Source organism: Odocoileus virginianus, chromosome 3, assembly GCF_023699985.2.
Source record: "Odocoileus virginianus isolate 20LAN1187 ecotype Illinois chromosome 3, Ovbor_1.2, whole genome shotgun sequence".
In the NCBI taxonomy this organism is placed as follows: Eukaryota; Metazoa; Chordata; class Mammalia; order Artiodactyla; family Cervidae; genus Odocoileus; species Odocoileus virginianus.
In genome coordinates this window covers 94,296,012-94,314,526 of record NC_069676.1, presented here as the reverse complement: position 1 = coordinate 94,314,526, position 18,515 = coordinate 94,296,012, and positions in this window count along the sequence as shown.

The following is an 18,515-nucleotide window of genomic DNA, read 5'->3' as shown; positions in this document are numbered from 1 at the left end:
ACAGTCCACGGAATTGCAAAAAGTCGGACATGACTGGGTGACAGAGTACATCCTTAGGTATAAAGGATACATTATTGAACATTTATTATTACTGAAGTATAACTTTAGAGGCACAAACTGTTAGAATTGCTGGCACAATTCACCATTACGCTGCTGTGGTTTTAGCGATGAGAGAATACATAAAGTTGTTTGAAGTAATGTTTTAGTGCTTTTCGAAGCATACATATAAACAGAATATTAAACTTTCTTTCAATCTTCATCTGCTAAAACCTATCTTTGATGTCTAATATCTGTGTTTATGTTGACATCAATTCTCCAGATATATAACAGTCCTATTTATATTCTTCATGACTTTGCTAAATTAAGAATAGGTGATGTGTTTTCAGGCATTCGCACACCTTTTATAAGCGCAGTGCAGGAATCACTGTCGCTAAGACGGCGCACACGCATCCCATTCTTGCATGCGCTTGTGTCTGCTTAGTCTCTAGGCATGTCCAAGCCCTTGTCACCCACTGGACTGTAGCCCACCAGGTTCCTCTGTCCATGGGATTCTTGTTAATGGCAAGAATTCTGAAGTTGGTAGCCATTTCCTACTCCAGAGGATCTTCCTGACCCAGGGGTTGAACTGAAGTTTCCTGGGTCTCCTGCATTGCAGGTGGGTTCTTTACCAGCTGAGCCACGGGGGAAGCCCCATGCTTGGATGTATCAGTATAAATTATGGGCAGCTATGAGAGGAATTCATTTTAAGAAATCATTATACAAAGTTACATAATTAATTTTAAATAAAGAACAAGAGTCACATGCTTGAGGTTGACAGTCACATTAGAAAAATAAAACATATTCTTTTCTTCTATGGCATGTGGTTCAAAAGAACATATAGAAAATAAATATATTAACAAGATGCAGATATAGTCAAAACAGTGTCATTTTATAATTATATAAAATCAAGTTTCCATTTTCTTCCTATTAAAAAATCATATTTACATTTTCTTCCTATTAAAACTATAGGAGTTCCTTTAGTAAGGGTAAAAGAAGATATAATAGTTACTGTGCAAATAAATTAGTGAAAAGCTTTAAAATTGCTTTATTATCAACATCATCAAATCATAGAGATGAAAAACTGCATCCTTACTGGCACTGTAAGTAGAAATAAACTAGTTCAGTAAGTTGCCAAATGTAGGAATGACTAGTAATAGGATGAGATGGTTTAAGGTTTAGGGTGAGGTGAGGTTAATATGTTTAAGATGGGTGAGTATAGACATAGCTTTTGTGTAGTACATGAAATATCTTATTTCCTACCTCCCAGATGACAAAGAGAAACTAATTTTATCATGTGAGATGTTTCTTTCTTTTTCTGACCCATATTTTTAGCTTCAAGTTAGAAATCTGTCTCAGAGATCAAAATGAAAACGTCACCTGAGATGAAAAGTTATCTGGAGTCTCTATTTCAGGTTCTGTTAGAGGTTTAGCGTTTTTAGTTCAGACATTAACAGCTCAGCTACACAGCAGGGGAGACGTGTGACGTTATTGTTCCTTCTATGATGTCTATCCATCTTGCATGCAGACTGTCCTCTTCTGAAAAATAGCTGATACCACTAATGACTAGCAAAAGAAGCAAAAGACAAAATAAACTAAAGCTTTCTTTTTTTAATTTCTAATTTTTAAAGGAATAGAATCTTTGAATTCAGTGGAATCTGAAACATGAAGCAATGAATAGAGCACAACAGAAACCGATCTACGGATATAAAGGGCAAACAGTGGTTACCAGTGGAGGCTGCAGGAGGGATAAGACAGGGGGAGGGGAAAGAGAGGCACAAACTATTATGTGTAAAATAAGTAAGCCACGAGAATATATGGCACAGGGAATATAGTCCTTATTTTATAATACCTTTAAATGGAATATAATCTAGAAAATATTGAAACTCCATGTTCTACACTGAAACTCACCAACTATGTGTGTTAAGCCATTCAGTCGTGCCTGACTCTTTGTGACCCCATGGATTGTAGCGCACCAGCTCCTCTGTCCATGGGATTCTCCAGGCAAGAATACCTGAGTGTGTTGCCATTTTCTTCTCCATGGGGTCTTCCTGATCCAGGGATTGAACCTGAGTCTCCTGTGGCTCCTGCATTGCAGACCAGATTCTTTTACCATTGACCACCATGGAAGCCAAAAGCTGGGGGGCTCTGGTCTACAGGGTGAAAGACTGGATGCTCCCTTACCTGTTTTTATTGTTTATTTTTTCTGCCTCATCATGTGGCCTGAGGGATCTTATAGTTCCCCCATCAGGGATTGAACCTGTGCCCCCTGCATTCGAAGTGTGCAGTCCTAACCACTAGGCCTCCACGGAATTCTCAATCAACTATACTTTGACTTTTAAAGACATTGAATGTATTACATTAGATAGCAAGGAGTTTATTAACTAAATCAAGGAAAAGAGACAAGTGTGTCAACTTCTGGGTTTTTTTTAATACTTTCAGCCTTGAAATTTATAAGTAGCCTAGCTGTTGAATCTGCCACGTGTAGTAGGTAGCAGCAAAGAAGCTTCGCGTTGGAGATTTCCAATCATTTTAAAAACAGTGACTGCCAAGTAGGGCTTCCTTGGTTGCTCAGCTGGTAAAAAAACAGTGACTGCCAAATCATAATTTACTAACGGCAAACAAATAAACTAAAGTGGACCATTAGAATGTGCTATGCATTGATCCATTGATGGGTTACAGACAGTGGTGAAGTCCCCAGAGAAAGTGTGAGGACATTTGAACTGTACTTTTCTACTTATAGCCTACTCAAGCAGGTCTGAGTCAAAGTCAGATTTAGCTTGTATATATACAATTATGACTTTAATAAAGTATTGTTACTAATGCTAATAAAGTAGAGAAGTTTATAAATGATTTTCATTTTGTAATAAAAAATTAAAGCACAATAAATCATCCCTGCAAAATAATGACTTTACTGCCTCCAGTAAGTATTATTTTCCCAGTGACTTAGACTGAGTTAAGGAAAAAATTGGCACAGACCTTTAAAAATGTTGAAACAGAAGTCTTTGGTAAATAATGTTTTGCTTTTCCTAGGTAGAGTTTATATATGATTATTTTCTTTATATCTTTCACTTGTTTTGCATCACCTACTAGATATTGAGGGCATTTTCCTCTTTATATTAATCCATTTTTGGTTGAAGCATAATTTACACTAGGTGAAATTTACATTGCTCAGCTCTTAAGTATAACTTTCAAAGAAGTTTCAACAAATACATATTAGGACACAATATTTCTACCTCATCAGAAAATTTCCTCCTGCCCTTTTCTCCCAAGCAAAAGCTACTACAGATCCTATTTCTATTAACATTTATTAGTTTTGCATAATCTTGGATTTTATACTAATGGAATCATATCATTTGGCTGACTCCTTGTATTCAGCATAATATTTTTTAGATTTCATCCTATCATTGTGTGTTTTCAGTACTTGCTTCTTCTTTTATTATTACTGGGTAGTAATATAACACTATGTTTATCTATTCTTCTATCAATGAATATTGAGATTATTTGTTGTTTTTTAGCTATTACCAAAAAAAAAAAATTCTATGTATATTCCCTCCAAGCCTCCTGAAGACATTTATTTTTATTTATATTAAATAAATACCTCAGAGCAGAATTTCTGGACTACAGGGTATGCTTTCAAACTGTGGTGTTGGAAAAGACCCTTGAGAGTCCCTTGGACTGCAAGGAGATTCAACCAGTCACTCCTAGAGGAAATTAGTCCTGACTATTCATTGGGAGGACTGATGCTGAAGCTGAAACTCCAATAGTTTGGCCACCTGATGCTAAGTGCCAACTTGTTGGATAAAACCCTGATCCTGGGAAAGATCAAAGGCAGGAGGAGAAGAGGGTGACAGAGGATGAGATGGTTGGGTGGCATCATTGACTCAATGGACATGAGTTTGAGTAAACTCTGTGAGATAGTGAAGGACAGGGAAGCCTGGTGTGCTATAGTTCTGGAGTCACAAAGAGTTGGATATGAATGAATGACTGAATAACAGCAACAACAATCATTTAAAATTTTCTTCATAAAGTCCTAGTAAAAGCAAATTGAAGTAGAATGTAAAGTAGTTTTTTTCTCATTAGATTACTCTAAATGGTTTCATTACTTTTGCTAATAAAGAGATTCTGAGTCACATGAACTCAGAGAATACACTTTAGTTTGTCCCCCTTTACCCTGATCTCAGAATGCCAACATAAATATCAATGTGGTATAGAAGTAAGCTTTCCATTCACAATAAATAGCATTTTTCTCTTCTTTTATGCCTGTCTTTTAGACTGCTGGCATAAAGGAAAAGCATTTAGAATATTGCATGTGGTACATATGCTTGGAATTGTCAGGAGAGTGTGTAATTTCCTTGGTTCTGTCTTGCGGCAGCAAAGATTTGAAATGGTGGACCAGAGTTACAGCTCTGTCACAGCTCAGTTTTATTTGGCAAACAAGGGAAAGTACACCCTCGCCTCGAGGCGTGAGGGCGGGCTGACCCCAAAAGAAAGGCCTCGATCTGCCTTGGCTTCCCCCTTTTACTCCTTTTTCCCCTCCCCCTGAGCCTGCCCTATGTAATTTGGACTAGCCAGGAGGGCTGTTTGTTTCACCTGAGGTTCTCACTCTGGTCTTTGGGTTTCCTTTTGTTCCATTTTCACAGGCTTTTCCTTTGTCTTTGAGCCACTGCTCTTTTGGACTCCTGTTTCCTATTCTAACTCCCTAACAGAATCCTTCATTTGGGGCTCAATACACACCCTGTGCACTTCTTCACTGTGCTTTCTGTCTAGGAAGCTGAGCTGTGTAAACTAGATCCTTGTCTTTTGCCTGAGTTCAAACGTGCTGAGCTCAGCCAGGAACTGCAAGAAGAGATAGTGAAGAGCAAGGTCAGGCCACTGATTCCTTCAGCTCTCCCAGCTTGTTTGTCTTGAGCGGTCTCTTACCTTACAGTGAGGTCTACAGTTCCTTCCACTGTGACCTGCTGCACCTCTCGTTCCTTTCCCTGTCTAATAACTGTCTTTCCCTAGTCCCTTGATCTTGTTTAGTTGCATTTTAAATTATCCCCAAAATCAGTAGCACAAAATAACTTGCTTAGTCCAGACAGGGCAAAGTAAGGTCGAGTTGTCTCTGATTTATGATGCCTGAGACCTCTGATGAAAATTAAGAGTCAGGAATAGTAAATAACCAGGGACTGGAATTATCTGAAGGCTTTTATTTCATTCTTATGTCTGCTGTTTGAAACTGAATATCAGCTGGAAATTTGGCTGTGCACTGGAACACCTTCAAAGAATTCTCCAAATAGTCTGGACTTCCTTTCATTATGAGTACTAAATTTAAAATGTGAGTGTTCTATTGTGAGATAGAGACAGAGGAGGACAGGGATTGAGAAGAAGGGACAGACAGAGGGAAACTAGACAGAAGCTCTGTTGCTTTTTAGGTTTATCCTGAAAGCCTAGCTAGGTTTGGCCTCAGAAGTCTTGTAGCATCACTTCCGCCCTGTTTCTTGCTGAAGCAGTTACAAAGTCCTGCCCAGATTCTAACTCTTTTAATGGGGGAGTGGCAAGATTCCTTAAGCATTCATAGGACTCTCAGCTATTATTGTGGACATTTTGAGAAAACTTATTCAGCCACAAACCTAGGGGTGGTGAGTGTCTGCCTACTACTAGTCCAAATTTCCAACACTATCCTTTGTGGTTTCAAATCTTCTGTAATAAACACTTTTTGAATCATGCCCAGAGTTATTTTCTGTTTCTTGTTGGAAACTTAAATAATACAGTACATTATTTAAATACTGATTGAAAGAGAAAAAGAACAATTTTTAGAATATAGAAATAGTCATATTTATAATATACATATCAATCTGTTATTTTAATAGTTATTAAGTTCAATTATTTTTTGTTACTCAGAAACTACATAGAAAGCAAGTAAATCAAAATAACATATATTTATATGATCATGGAATTCCTAAGGGACAAGATAAAGAAACTATCACAATGTTTTTACAATATTGTTTTACAACTTCTGGCTGCTGTGATAGAAAAAAATTTAGAGGAAAAAGATTACATAGATAAAGTTTTATGCATTTCTTGATGATATAATCAAATATATTCAAGGTTAAATATGCAATTCTAAATTACCTTCAAAAATTAAATACAGAGTTTTAAAAGATGTGTCTGTTTTTACAACCATCATTTTTTAAAATATAATTACCAAATAATACTTTTGGGGTAAACTGAATGTAGCAACCTCTATCAGAAATCTCCTTGTGTGTACTACTTTGCAGTTTGACTTTGTAGCCTTTTCCGAGAACAGAACCTGCTATAGTCTCCACTATCTCCCACTCCTTGAATCTGCTCTGTTGTGTGACTTTCACCAAATAAGTCTGGTGGGAAACTGACATTAGCCAGTTTAAATTCTAGGCACTGAGAAGTCTTTTGTGCTTTCATTTCTTATCTTTGAACCCAGCCTCCTTCATGAGAACACAGGCTAATCTCTAAGAGGATGAGAAACTGCACTCCTGGCCATGCTAGTCAACACCAAGGAACAGAGAGAACACAAAGCAGCCGCTGACGTCAGAGCTATGAGAAAGATCTACTGATACCACAAAACCCAGCTAGACCCAGTCTAAATTGTCGGCTTTTGATTCAAGAATTGATAAAAGGCTTGGTATTTTTTGAATCAGTTGAACTTTAGGGCAGTGTCAATCAGCAATTCACTGAGGCACCATTTATAAATGTTTCAGAAGTATACAACATTTAGTAATAGTTTTAACAGTATCTGTCAGCTCACACAAAATGTAAAAATATCAAAATATTTATTATATTTACTATTTTAAATATCTTTATATACATGACTATAAGAATTTCACAGTAGATAGCATATTTAACAGGCAATATATATTTTATATTTAATGTTTATGTATATGGCATATTCAACAGGATATATACATATATATGCATTATATATAACATATAAATAAAATGAGGCTTGAAATATTGAAAAGTAATATTTTACTCTTGGATAGGAAAGTCACAAAAATTTCAGTTATTCACAATGTTCTATAATTTATATGCAGCTGCAATCAGAATCCTAAAGGAAATTTTGCTGCTGTGTTTTTACTTTTTATCCTTTTCTCCTTTTGAAATAGTCATATTCTTTCAAACTCATTCCTAAGAATATCCATGAAAAAATTTTAAAAGAACATAATAAAAGTAAAAACTAGAGGGTAGAATAATCTCGTGCTGAATATTAAATGTTACTATATAATCACTATAATTTAAAAGACTGAATATCACAGAAAAATAAAAATAAATCTGCAAAACATGTGTCCATAAATAAAGTATTTATGAAAACTTAACATGCAAATGAAGTAGACTATCCTTCAATGCAGTGAGAAAAATATAGTTTAATTTTAATAACCAGGAGACTGAATTTGTCTAATTTCTCTAAGAAAAAAAACAAAAGGGAAAACCCCTTATGCTATTCAGGTCAGTTCAGTTCAGTTGCTCAGTCGTGTCTGACTCTTTGTGACCCCAAGGACCGCAGCATGTCAGGCCTCCCTGTCCATCACAAACTCCTGGAATTGACTCAAACTCATGTCCATTGAGTCGGTGATGCCATCCAACCATCTCATCCTCTGTCGTCCCCTTCTCCTCCTACCCTCAATCTTTCCAACATCAGGGTCTTTTCTAATGAGTAAGTTCTTTGCATCAGGTGGCCAAAGTATTGGAGCTTCAGTTTCAACATCAGCCTTCTAATGAATATTCAGGACAGATTTCCTGTAGGATGGACTAGTTGGAACTCCTTGCAGTCCAAGGGACCTTCAAGAGTCTTCTCCAACATCACAGTTCAAAAGCATCAATTCTTCAGTGCTCAGCTTTCTTTATAGTCCAAAATTCACATCTATATATGACTACTGGAAAAACCATAGCTTTGACTAGATGGACCTTTGTTGGCAAAGTAATATCTCTGCTTTTTAATATTTTTTCAGGTTGGTAGTAACTTTTCTTCCAAGGAGCAAGCGTCTTTTAATTTCACGGCTGCAGTCACCATCTGTAGTGATTTCGGAGCTCAAAAATATAAAGTCTGACACTTTTTCCACTGTTTCCCCATCTATTTGCCATGAAGTGATGGGACCAGATACCATGATCTTAGTTTTCTGAATATTGAGTTTTAAGCCAACTTTTTCACTCTCCTCTTTCACTTTCATCAAGAGGCTTTTTAGTTCTTCACTTTCTGCCATAAGGGTGGTGTCATCTGCATATCTGAGTTTATTGATATTTCTCCTGGCAATCTTGATTCCAGCTTGCACTTCATCCATTCCAGCATTTGTATTACTAACTCATGCTATATCTAATATAAATCTAGAAAGATTAATAATTAAATTTAAAAATAAGACAATAAAGAGACTAGAGCAAAATATAAGAAAATGTATACCTGAAACTATTTTTGCCTTAAATTTTTAATAATTTTTGCTGGATGTAGGCTAATTTACTTCCATACCTAAGGTCCCTATAGAATGCCCATGTTTTCACCATTCAGGAATCATCCACTTTACCTGCTGAAATCTGGAAAATCTTCTATTCCTGAATGAGCTATGAATATCGGTTATCTCATAATTTCCTGGTAGTCCTTTTTAGTTGTTCTTTGCCTGGCCTCACAGTTTAGGATTGAGCCAAATATTTAAGTGACCATTATCTAAATTTCTGGGTATCATCCTATGACTAGCTTCTTTCTCTCTGGCTGTTTGGCCTACAAATTCCAGTCACCTCAATCTCTCCAAACACCAACCCTGTCTCTTCAATAGACAAAAATACTAAAATATATTTAGACCAACCTCATCCATCCCTGGTAGAAAGCCTGTGTGTTCTCAGGCTTTGTATTCCTATTCCCTCTGAGAAATCAGGGCTTCCCAGGTGGCGCTAATGGTAAAGAATCTGCCTGCCGATGCAGAATTCAGAGACTTTCCTGGGTAAAGAAGATGCCCCCTGGAGTAGAAAATGGCAACTTGCTCCAGTATTCTTGCCTGGAAAATCCCATGGACAGAGGAGCCAGGCAGGCTACAAGCCTTGGAGTCGTAAAGAGTCGGACATGACTAAGTGAGTAGGTACACACACACACTGAGGAATCATGGCTACATGCTGCACAGTTTCCAAAATCATTTTTGTGACAGTTTGTTCAGTTTTCTAATTGATTTTATACAAAGGGTTTTGAGCAACAGATACTATACCATGTCAGTGTCCAATTAATGTTTTTTTATCTGTATAGATATCATATATAATGGAGACATTGGACCAATAATAAACTCAAAAAAACTATTTGCAATATATATAATGAAAAAGATCCCCAATAGAATTTCCCTGATATGCAAAGAACTCTTAGACCAGGCAAAAAAAAAAAAAAGAAAGAAAGAAAATGAAGAAAGATTCTGACAAAAAACAGGTAAAATATATATTTGGAAATTCATAAAAGGGAATATATACACTGTAGAATGAAGTAGAAAATACTGTATTTCATTTGTGGTAAGAAAAATTAAAAAGTGAAAAAAGAACTTTAAAAATCAGATCAGAAAAAAAAACACAAATATGAATATGAGTGAAAACATCCTATGCTTTTGAGGATGTTTGAAATAGACACTTGCATATATGGTTGGTGCGAATGTATATTCCTATCACCCTTTTTATTAAGAGTAACCTAACTATATATTATATACTAAAGCAATAGATTCTTTCAGTCAGTGATGGTAACTACATAAGAATCTCTATTTCAGAAGCTGTGCCCAACCTGGGCTGGTGATCTGTTTCACCCTAGATAATATACATGTTTCGATGCTGTTCTCTTGAAACATCCCACCCTCGCCTTCTCCCAGAGTCCACAAGTCTGTTCTATACATCTGAGTCTCTTTTTCTGTTTTGCATATAGGGTTATCATTACCAGCCCAGGTTGGGTGCATGAGACAAGTGCTTGGGCCTGGTGCACTGGGAAGACCCAGAGGGATGGGGTGGAGAGGGAGGTGGGAGGGGGGACCGGGATGGGGAATACATGTAAATCCATGGCTAATTCATTTCAATGTATGACAAAAACCACTGCAATGATGTAAAGTAATTAGCCTCCAACTAATAAAAATAAATGGAAAAAAAAAAATAAAGAAGCTGTGCCAACAATGTGGAAAAGTACGTGTACAGCAATATTTATTTCAAGAATTTTGACACTGGCTAAGATCTTTAAAGAATGTGAATGTACACCACATGGGCCATAATGATTCTAATGATTCTAAATGATTCTAATGCATGCATAACATATAATTATCTGAAGCTATTTAAATGAAGAAATATCCACTTATAATACTAATAGAGAAATTTGGGTTCAGAGCAATGTGCAAACTATGACAAAATCACCTATTTTGGTGTATAGTTTGTGAGATGGAGAATGATTTGAAGGTAACACAAAGCTGGTGATTTTTGTTACATTAAGAGATCATTAATTAAGTGTGAGTGACGGGCTATTAATTTTTCAAAACATATCTTTTCTCTGTTTCACTAGTCAGAATAAACTATCTTTGCAGAATTAAACAGGATCGTAAATTCATATACAAATGAAAAATATAATATATAGTATAAGGAGGAAAACCAGGTGGCAATTGAAAATATCTTGCTATTCTAAAAGCAAATACCTCAGAGATCTCCTCTTATCTAGGTATGGTGTGTTAATTCCTCTGAAGCTTAAGAGTAGGTTTCTCCCGAAGGTTTCTCCTGAAGGCTGCATGACCAGGTGGTAAAATGAATGACTACAGATCTGTCTCTTTAAGTTCTAATACTGACTCTAACACTTGCTAATTAGTTCCACCTCAGAAATGTAACTTCTTTGAATATAGCATTCCTGATTCTTTGGAACAAACACAAAAATTGCAAAAGAATGTGGAGAATGGTAAGAAGCTATTTCTAAGCTTTAAAAAGTACTTTGAATATATCTGAAGATAAATGGAGAAAATATTGTAAATTTATGATCATAATACTTTAGTAATTAGGATTTGAAAGCAAATTTATGCATTATAAAATTTTAATATTGGTAGAATTAATATTCTAATTTTTATTTTTTTTCAAGTTCTAGTAATAAAACCTATCCAGTAAATGACTTGAAATTTCATCTTGGTTTATCGGTGCATTTATAGGAAAGCAAAGTGTGAGATGCTAAAAGAAAAAGTTATTATTTGGTATTAGAAAGTCTGCCCACATATGCATAAATACAAATAGGTTTATGAACATAGGACTAGAAACTTCCATTTCAACAGGTATATCATAAAAAACAAAAAAACAGTTATATCATAAACTGCTTAATAAATGATAGTGGAGGGTTGATAATATTTTGCTGCCCTGCTTAACAGGAAAGAGACAAAAATTGAAATTTGATAAATGTAATTCCTCTGCTCCTCCTGAGACTCTGTGTGAGTGTTGAGGACATCCAAGGACAGTTATGATTGCTCCAGTGAAGCAAAGCTCCCTACCTTAGCCCCCATCTGAGAAACATTTTATTAAAGAACAGCCCACGTATTATAAATCATTATTCCTGTTCATGCTCCGGTAGGAAGGAAGAATGACAGTCCGATCAAAATGATACAAAGATCAGTGATTCCCTAAATCACAGTGAGACAACATAGAGTTCTCCAGTGAACTCTGGCCACTTCTCTTGCATTCATCTCTGTCATATAACAGCTGGGACCAGAACAGTCACTATAGTCCAGGAACCTTTTTAAGTTGTGGCAAAATTGCACAAGTTAAAATATCCTTATTTTTCCAAGTTCTTATGAAGCATTTAAGCATAAAGGAACGTGAGTTACTGTTTACCAATATGCTTAAAAAATAACCTCAACAAACATAAGATGCTAAATACCATTTTATATTTAGCAATATATTGTCAATGAAATCTTTTTTATGTAACTTTTTCATACCCTAGGAATAATTACACTTTTGTTTTATATGTTTGTTAAAATAATGAATTAACAGAAATGTTCCTGACATATCAAATAAATTGGTCACCAATTTTTCCAAGTCATGTCATTTAGTTTCTGTTTTTGAGTTCTCTTTTCTCACAACAAAATTACCCAGGATGATACATGCTCTTTGATTATTTAATTCTATGAAAACATAGTAAATAAACCTTTGATTTTGTGAACACTTACAAATTATATAATCATGTTCCTATACAAAATCCCTTTAAAAAGGTGTACACTTTGTTACCTTGCACAGATATATTCTAGTGCAATTTTACAAATCAAATATATTCAACAAGTATTTATTGAAGAGCTACCATAGCCCAAAGTAAAGCAAAGATTGCCCTCCTTGGGCTTACTTTTTGGAGTGAATCTGGAGTTTAAGAGAGAGAAGTGGGTATTAATATGAATTTGGATATCATCACCATATATACATGATACTTAAAGCCATGGCACTAAATGAGTTCATAAGGGAAATGGGGCAGATTTTAAAGACAGAGAAAAATTCACAGGGACCAGGAGATGGGAGAAAGGGAAGAACTTTCAAGAAGCTTGGCATAAACAAAGGGGTAGGAGGTAGAGTGAGGATTTGTAGTTCTGCAGGGAAATGGGTCAAATGTTAGGAAATAATGAGTGACTGAAGTTTATAAAATCTATGTGTTGGATGGATTGCAGATATTGGTAAAGACAAGGTGTAGTTTATAGCCAGGCCAGTGAGGAGCTCAAATAATTAGACGCTAATATCACTGGAGGAGAGGTGTGGCCATTGGAAAGATGATCAAAGTTTGTACATTTGATTATCAAGAAGCAAAGTGCGAGAAGTCCTGAAATGAAAGGCAATGATCCAGGAGGTACGCTCACTGAGAACTGAAGCGTGACTGAATTTTCATAGATGATGACACAAGGCGGGGAAGCAGTGCTCTAGTGCACTGACAAGGTTTAAAACCTGGATTTTTGGCTGGAGAGGAACAGGAGGGTTTGGAGGGGCCAGTGGGGAGCCAGAACCACAAATCCTCTCCCTCCAAGCCCAGTGTTCCCAGAGCTGTGAGAAGACTTTAGGGAAAACAAGGTGCCCAGTGGAGAACCAATGTTCCCTCGGAGCAGAAAGAGAAAGGAGAAGTTTGGGACAAAGGTAGAAAACACAGGAGCTTTTTCTGTTTATGGGCAATCATTTCCAGCAGACACAAAGGAAGCACTTGGAAAGCTGGGAACAAACAGACAAGAGTTCTAAACACAGTGTGCTGAGGGTTACCAGTATGAGACTACACAGATGACCAGGTGGTGATCTGAGAGTCTGCAGTTTCTTGTGATGATTGACTATCTGAAATATAACGTCATTGGTCTTTGAGAACTCAAGGTACAGAGTGACAAGTGATAGCAGGGGTATGATTGTTAGGGGAAGGCAGGGCAGCTGCCAGTGAGGTGCAGTGAGTCACTGGTTCTTTCCAAACCTTAACCATGCAGGGCACACATCACGGACAATGTCTTACATTAATCCCTTCATAGAGATTAGTTTTGATCCCTGCCCTTGATGGGTGCATTTATTCCACATATGCAGTATTTCCTTTTTGATGGAGTTGAGAACTTGAAGATAATTTTATTATAAGTTCAGCTGTCACATGCCCCTTTTTGCTGGAATGTAGATATCTTTAAGGTGAATGAAAAATATAGACACTATTCTTATTTCAAATGATAAGATTTTTTTCCACATATGAAGGCCAAGTCCAGTTTTATAACCACCAAATAGGGGGCAAATATAATTCCTCTTTACTCATTACTTCACATTTTGTTCACCAGATTACTTTAAGGACCTAATGTCTTTCCCATTAGGCCATTGTCACATGCAGAGACCAGGAATAATTTATTGTATTCCCATTTGTGTTGTTCGTAGAGGAGCAAGTCCCTCTTGTGGAGTCTTTAAGGATTATTCCAACATGGTTGTGGAAATGACACTCAGAAAAGAACATGAAATTAAAACAATTTATTACACTTACATATGGCTTTCCATATGACTCAGTGGTAAAGAATACACCTGCAAATGCAGCACACACAGGTTCAAGCCCTGGGTTGGAAGATCCCCTGGGGAAGGAAATGGCAACCCACTCCAGTATTCTTGCCTGGAAAGTCCCATGGACAGAGGAGCCTGGTGGGCTACCATCCATGGGGTTGCAAAGAGTCGGACATGACTCAGCAACTGAGCATGAGAATGATCATACTCAGTGGTCCCAGAGGAGGGAAGCATAGCGCACCATGCAAGGACCACATGGGAGAAGCATCAAGGGAATGGGAGCAGCCTAGGAGATGGGGAGTCAAGAAAGAGAGTGAGAACTCCTGGCCGAGGGCCTCCCTGGAGCATCAGGATGGAGTGCATAAGCAAACGGCAGGAGGGGGTTTCACTGGTGGACCTGGCTGTCACCAGGTCCCAATCAGAGGAGGGAAAAGAAGGGGGAATTGGGAGAAATCCGATCACATTGGTGCACCTGATCACCTAGAGGATTGCCCACAGCCTGTCTGTTGGCAGCTTCAGGCATCAGGAAAAGTGACTAGCTTGTAGGTGGCAGTAAAATATTGTAGAAAAGAGTTTCTTATACTTATTTACTGGATGTGAATGGAGGCTGAGATTCTACCATTTTGCAAAAGCTCCCAGGTAATTCCTATGCCAGTTGTTCCTGGCCACACAAAGAATAGCTAATTCTAAGAATCTAGGCATATATAAATTAAAGACTAATTATAATAGTTACTATCAGGTTATAAAATGGCTATAATTTTGCTTCCTTTTAATCAAGAGAAATAGATTTTTATTCCATACAGGAGAGTCATCCTTTTTCATGTTAGAATTTTTTGTAAATTACTGTTTTAAATAAAACATTTTCATGTTGTGCTACAGGAGGAAGAATTATCAAAGCAAGTCACAACAATGTATAAAAAGAAAAGAGTGTAGGTGACTTAATCTCAAGTAGAATAATGTCCTCTGATCAAATATCCATTGTGATCAAGGGGCAGAGAGTGTCAGATGATCTCATCTAAGATGAATAAATTTTTATCCCTAGTTCATGGAACCCAGGACATCAGACTGGGTAGATATGACAGAAGAGGTTACAGGAGGACTTTAGCTTGGAACAATAGTTACAATAATCTAACTTCTTGGACACTGTTTATTTAAATTCACAATACTTATCCTCATAAGTCCACAGACCAAAAAATCCATTCACTGAATGCGCAGTAGAACTTCTGTGGTTATACTGTAAGGAACCAACCTTTGTGTTTGGAAGATTCTCTGGTAACAACAGCCTATGGACCCATATTCTAGGAGCACCCTGAGGACTGGGGCTTGCCAAGAGTGGGGAAGAAGATCATTGCAACAGTGAGACCAGTTCTGACCTTAAGCCAAGGCTTGTTTATAAATATTGTAGATGTTTATAACCTGAATATGGAAGATATAAAAAAATAATTTCACTTGCATTAATTTCTTGAACTCGAGTCCCCTAAGTATTCTGGCACGAGTTAGAAAGAAGCACAGGTGCTCAATTGCTAAGTCACCACGGGCTCTTTTGCAACCCCATGGACTGTAGCCCAGCAGGCTCCTCTGTCCATGGATTTCCAAGGCAAGAAGAGTGGCATGGATTGCCATTTCCTTCTCTTGGGGATCTTTCCGACCCAGGGATGGAACCCGAGTCTCCTGCATTGGCAAGCGGCTCTTTACCACTGAGCCACAAGGAAACGCTTAGAAAGAAGAAATGTCACAATTAAAATGTATAATATACTTGGTTTTTGTTAATGTCCAGGATTCTTTCTGTAGATTTTGAAATTTTACTTAGGGCTACATATAGTCCAGTGCAATAGACTGTGAAAGGAGAAAAATGCATGGACATTGAACTTATGCAACATTGGAAGTTATTTAAAAACATTTTATAGAAATATTTATCTGCTGAGACATATGAAGCTATGAGAATGGCACCCAAAAAGAATCATAATACTGAGATTATATCTTTATAACAGTGTAATTATTTAATCATTATATATCCATTAGGATCTTAGGATTGCATATCTTTCATAATTTAATTGTTAAGCACTGCAGTGTTTCTAGAGCTTCTGTGTGCTTTCACTTTATGTTTATATGTCTCATTACAGCTTTATCTTTATTTAACAGAAAAATCTTAAAGCATCAGATATGAAGAAGTCATAAACTGATAAAGGAAATCAAACTTTTCTTTACTCAATTCTCTCAATTAGGTTTGATAGGTGGATTTCATAATCTATTTCATTCTGCAAGATTTCATCCTTTTTAAATATATAGCTTTTTAAAATAAAGATAGCTATATATTTTATCTGCTCACAAAGAAGCAACTTTATGATAGTTAAGTAATGGCAAATATTGACCTGGGTAAACTCTTTATATTTCTATATTACACAATTTAAAGATATATAATTAAAATATATAAAACAAATTCATATTTAAATGTCTTTCAGTGATATTATTTAATAATACACTTTTAGTAGATAACACTAATTACAAAAGAAAAGCATGTTTTTACAATTTTTTACTGTACTTAGGGAAATTGCACAGAAGAGTTATTCCTATATTTTACATAGAAAAATTCAAACAATATTACAGAAAAAAATTAAAAGTAAGTCTACCTAGTATCACTCATCATTGCAAGAGACTTATTTAATATTCATTATCATAGTCATAGCCAAAGTCACACAATAGCAACACACATTTCATGCCTGTATTCTTTCACGTCCTTCATTTGTCTGTCTGTGTTTTCAGTAATTCGAGAAAATGTATGTGGGTGGGAAATGTTCTTGATGCTTTAGGCAAGAATTGTGCGATGTTCGATGGGCAGGTGGGTGGAAGTGGCCAGTTCTCTTCAGAAGCTACATGTCGCTACATGTAGTCACTGATCGTTAATGACTATCAACTTTTGATTTACCCAGTCTTTGAGGAATGATATAGAAAACCAGTCTCTCTTTCTAAGAAAATAACCCTATTTGCTCAGCCTCCTCTAGTTCAAGTGTCTTCCAATTAGAACATGTGGGCTAAATTCAGTCCACTGCTTGATTTTTTTTTTTTTTTAACACATCACTCATTCACTTATATGTCACCTATGACTGCTTTTACTATCTGGTCTTCTATAAAACAGTTGCTTCACTTCGGTTCTTATCTGTGTCTTGAAGCCCACCTCACCTCCCACTCTGTCCCCCAACCCAAATCACTTTCTTGCATCTGTTTGTTCATATAGAACATCTAGTCATAAATATGTATTCAACATTTGTTGCCTTTTTTTTCTATGTGTTAGTCTCCATAATCTAGCTGTGAATACATGCAGCTAATCTCCCTATAGGTTGCTGGTAAAATATTGAGGGAATTTGTTAGAATAAGAATGTTAAATTACTTTTTTATGGCACACACAAATATAAATAGTATTTCCTCTTCTTACCACTATTCTATATGCCACATACAATTCTTCATCTGCTCATCAAATCATTTATATAACATTCCTCTATAATGTCAGGTCCTATACTGGATACTGGGACTATGGCATTGGACAAAATGTGTCTGCTTCATAAAGAACTTACAGTAGACAAGAGACAAGTGAATGTATAGAGATTTTAAAGAGTTAATACAGTACGCTATTGACACCTTTACTTTGGCCACCTGATGTGAAGAGCTAACTCATTGGAAAAGACCCTGATGCTGGGAAAGCTTGAAGCAGGAGGAGAAGGGGGCGACAGAGGATGAGATGGTTGGATGGCATCCCTGACTCGGTGGACGTGAGTTTGAGCAAAGCCCCGAGTGTTGGTGATGGACAGAGAAGCCTGGTGTGCTGCAGTCCACGGGGACGCAAAGAGCTGGACACGACTGAGCGACTGAACTGAACTGATTGACACCCTTAGGAAAAGATGCGTAAATCAAGCTTTGAGCTTCTGATAATGACATATACAGCAGGACTTTGTGAATGTAGGAGTCTGTTAAAGATAACAAAATAAAAGGAAATAGAAGAGGAAATGGCACTTTTCAGGCATCTGGGGGCCAGGAAGATTGTCAAATAAATAGGGAACTAGTGGTTTTAGCTGCAGCACACAGCAGGAGAGGGTGAGTGGTTAGGGCTTTGCCTGGACATACAGAAATCCGTAGGGTCGCAAAGAGCTGGACCTAACTAAGTGCCTGAGCAGACGCCGCAGAGAGCCACAGCACAGGGAAGCCGCGGCAAGCTGACTGGTCATCTAGCACAGGCTCAGACTGCCCGACTGCTCAGCAACTAAGCAGCCAGCCACATTTACCATCGTTAATGCCCCTTAGAAGTTTGTCCTAAACACGGTGGTTAGAACTCAGTGGCAATTTAAATGAAAGGCTCTGGTTGTGATCTGTACACACACAGAGACTCTGAAAATGTGCATTGTTAAAGAAAAAGAAACACAATAAAGTTGGCTTTAGGAGTCTCTCTCTGTCTCTGGCACAAATACAACACAAGGTATTATACAATGACCTATGTTTAAAAAGAATCA